The sequence below is a fragment of the Protobothrops mucrosquamatus genome, unplaced genomic scaffold (genome assembly GCF_001527695.2).
Source record: "Protobothrops mucrosquamatus isolate PMUCROS unplaced genomic scaffold, P.Mucros_1.0 scaffold972, whole genome shotgun sequence".
Classification (NCBI taxonomy): domain Eukaryota; kingdom Metazoa; phylum Chordata; class Lepidosauria; order Squamata; family Viperidae; genus Protobothrops; species Protobothrops mucrosquamatus.
The window spans coordinates 310,738-314,624 of NW_015387215.1; the positions used below are offsets into that span (position 1 = coordinate 310,738).

General features: G+C 47.6%; 1 protein-coding gene across 1 annotated transcript in view; it reads right to left on the bottom strand.

Moving 5' to 3' along the window:
- Positions 1-3,887, bottom strand: part of LOC107290817 (1-phosphatidylinositol 4,5-bisphosphate phosphodiesterase beta-2) — a 42,210-nt gene that overhangs the window by 27,278 nt on the left and 11,045 nt on the right. The gene's annotated exons all lie outside the window — the stretch shown is intronic.

The window sequence follows — 3,887 nt, forward strand, 5'->3', positions numbered from 1 at the left end:
CGGTATTGTAAAAATTAAGGAATCAATCCTCTGATCCTAATGAAAAATCCCAATATTCATAAAAGCCCTATGCTGGGCCCTATAACATTTGGTCAGAGCTGCTCTCTGTCTTTACATACCAAATAAACCGATGATTTAAACATCGTACAGAGGATTTTCCCAGGTGGAAAACTGACGTCCGTCCCAGGCATGAAGCAAAAGATAAAATTGTACAGCCCAGCAATAAAGAAGCAAGACAAAACCTATATGTGTCAGTAAGCTGGGGAGGGTCCCCTATGAATCCCCATGCTGGCACTGAACCAGGCTTCTCTCCACGAGCATAACTGTGAAATGAATTTAACATTAAGTGTAGCTACCTGACTGCAAGAAATAAATGTTTTATCCTCGGCTTTAAACTGGAGGATTTAAACATTTACATCAGAGGAATGCAAAGAGCTGACTCTTCCCCCAAGCCTTGGGCATGGATGGAGGTTGACCAGCAAGAATGATGGGTCTTATGCTAGAGTTGGGCAGGGAAGGGTTGTTTTGTTTTCCATTATTTTTTTAACTAGTTTTGTTGTCAGCTGCCTAGAATCATCAGATTTTGTTGTCAGCTGCCTAGAATCATCAGAAGAGTTAGACGCCCATATAACTCGCCACTCACACTGTCCACATTTCAAACAGGACCAAAGAATGACGTTGTGGATGTAGTTTGCCAATCTCCCTGAATTTCCAGAAAGAGCAAACGGGTAGAATGGACACCTTAAACCGTTCAAGTGTAAGAGATGACCAGGCTGAGCTCCAGAGAGGAAAGAAGAGCATTATTAATCTTGAGTCTTTTTGCGCCCACAAGAGATCTTAATCTAGCCCACCTTGAGTTCCATTGATTCCGGTCAACTGACCATTAGTAGTTCAGATTCTTGTAGAGAGCATTAGCCTGTCATAAACCTGGAGTCGTTTAAACCGCCTGGCTTCCTCACTTCTTGCGCTTGACATAGATACTATTTCTCTTCTTAGAGCTGTTAAGCTGGGTCAGTTAGCACACAGGACACACTGCTTGAAGGGGATGATGAGTTTATTTCACAGGGTGAAAGACAGCAGAGCAATTGAAGGTGTGGCCACCTATTGAAACCAAGCCTAGGAAGATTTGGGCTTTGTCTCAAAAGTGTGTGAACAACGTTTTGCTTTCAGGCAGACATGTCAAACACAAGGCCCAGGGGCCGGATGCGGCCCACGAAGTGGTTTCATGTGGCCCACGAAGCCATCCTGGAAACAGTGAGGGAACGGCTCCCACTGCCTTGGCCCTGGCCCAGGCCAGCCGGGAGCCAATGTACAATTTTGTGGTGGCCATCTATGCTGAAACACATTCAGTCTTAGCTCCACAAGACAGTCTAGAAACAGCAAGGAACCAGCCCCTGCCGTGTCGGCCCCGCCCCCTGGGTGCATGCTGGGGAGGTGTCACCCTTTGTGAGGAATGAAGAAATGGACCATGCCTTGGCGCTTGCCCCGGTTCCACCCCGTTCTGCCAGAGACCCTCAGATCTGTCCCACTCCTGCCCAGGCCCCCACAGGCACCCTTGACGTGAACGATGTAGAGCTAGCCATGCCCACCCAGTAGGCCACACCGACTCCATCCACATCCACCCAGTAGGCCGCACCCATCCTGGCCACACCCACCTGCCCCCCCAAGGGCAACCGCAATGCTGATGCGGCCCTCAATGAAATTGAGTTTGACACCCCTGCTTTAAGGGGTCAAATTGAAAAGAGGTGATCTCTCTCTGAGAGGGTGATCATCTGCCTCTTTCCATACCCAGGTCCTGACTTTGAGTGATGGGTTGTTAAGAGGCTGTAAGAGAGTTATCTACCTTGAGGGGATTTTCTTTAGTATTCAGTCAATCAGAATAGCACTGGAAGGGACCTTGGAGGTCTTCTAGTCCCACCCCCTGCTCAAGCGGGAGATCCTATACCTGTGGTGGTGAACCTATGGCACGCGTGCCACAGGCGGCATGTGGAGCCGTCTCTGGTGGCACGTGAGCCATTGCTGAGCCGAGCTGCTCCCTCCTCCTCTCCGCGCATGTGCAGCTCTCCCTGCATGCACAGTCTGAGAATTGGCAAGAGGCTATAAAAGGAGCAACTTTCGGCGGAAGCAGCATTTGCTGCAGACAGCGAGAGAGCGAGCACAAGTCGAAGCAGACAGCAAGCCAACAAGCGAGAGCTGACAGTTCGGTGGCCACACCCACTCGGTGGCTATGCCCACCCGGCACCCGGCGATGCATAAGTAGGTTTTGGGTTGCAGTTTGAGAACTCAATCTCTAAAAGGTTCGCCCTATACAATTTCAGACAAATGGTTGTCCAGTCTCTTCTTAAAAACCTCCAGTGATGAAGCATCTACAACTTACGAAGATGTTCCACTGGTTAATTGTTCTCGCTGTTAGGAAGTTTCTCCTTAATTCCAGGTTGCTTCTCCCCTTGATCAGTTTCTAACCATTGTTTCTTGTCCTGCTCTCTGGTGCTTTGGAGAATAATGTGACCCCCTCTTCTTTGTTGCAGCCCCTCAAATATTGGATTAGTGCTATCATGTCACCTCTAGTCCTTCTTTTCTCTAGACTAACCCATTTCTGCAACAGCTCTTCATACGTTTTAGTCTCCAGGCCCTTTAATCATCCTAGCTTCCCTTCTCTGCACTTTTCCCAAAGTCCTAACATCTTTTTTTCAATGTGATGAGACGTTGGAAAAAAGTGCATAGAAAAGCAACTAGGATGATTAAAGGCCTGGAGACTAAAATATATGAAGAACAGTTGCAGGAGTTGGATATGGCTATTTTTAAGTTGCCAGCAAAAGACATGATTTGTCTGTTTCATCCTAGATGTAGGTAGAATGGCTTAGATTGTCTTTTGTCTTGTAATTTTAGGGTTGAGTGACAGCTCGGGAATGGTTGGAGTCATGAATGGCAAGGGTGATGTGGAAGTTTTCTCATCCTATATAAATCTCTGCCCCAAATGGAGTTTAGGACTTTAAACATGGTTGTTATTACTTGTGGCAATCCTCTAGCTCTGAACCTATGGCACGGGTGCCACAGGTGGCACACAGAGCCCTCTCTGTGGGCACGTGCGCCGTCGCCCCAGTCCTAGGCCTTCAGCTGGGTTTTATAAAACCTTTTCACTTTAGGCCTCCACCGCTGTGTGCAAAAAAAAAAAAAAGGTTAAATCAATCAATGAATTTCAACTTTTCGCAGGAAAAAAAAGATCTCACAAAGTTGGAATTGATTGATTGAAATTTTTAGTCCCACCCAGTCTGCCGTTACCACCGCAGCCACACCCACCCAATGGGCCACACCCAGTCAATGGGCCACGCCCACCCGGCACCCGACGATACGTAAGTGGGTTTTGGTTTTCAGTTTGGGCACTCGGTCTCTAAAAGGTTTGCCATCACTGCTCTAGCTGATAGAATGCTCCTGGATTTATATTTGGTCTTGAAGAAGTGGAACAGAACAGAGTTTGAAGGGACCTTGGAGGTCTTCTAGTCCAACCTCTTGCTCAAGCAGGAAAGCCTATACTGTTTCAGACAAATGGCTGTCCGATCTCATCTTGAAAACCTCCAGTGATGGAGCATCCACAACTTCTGAAGGCAAAGCATTCCTCTAGTTAATTATTCTCACTGTTAGGAAATTTCTCCTAAGTTCTAGGTTGCTTCTCTCCTTGATGAGTTTCTGTTAGATCGCGCAGGCAGTAAGACACGAGTCGAGTGACAGTCAGCTCTCGGTTTATTGGCAAGGCATCAAGTAAATCCGGACTGGCTCTCTGGGTCAGGGGAGCCCTCTTTTATGGGATTCCCCTGGCTTGTAATCACACAATTCCATTGGCTGGCAAGACCCTGTTGCTAGTTAGCCAACCAGCAACGGGCATGAAA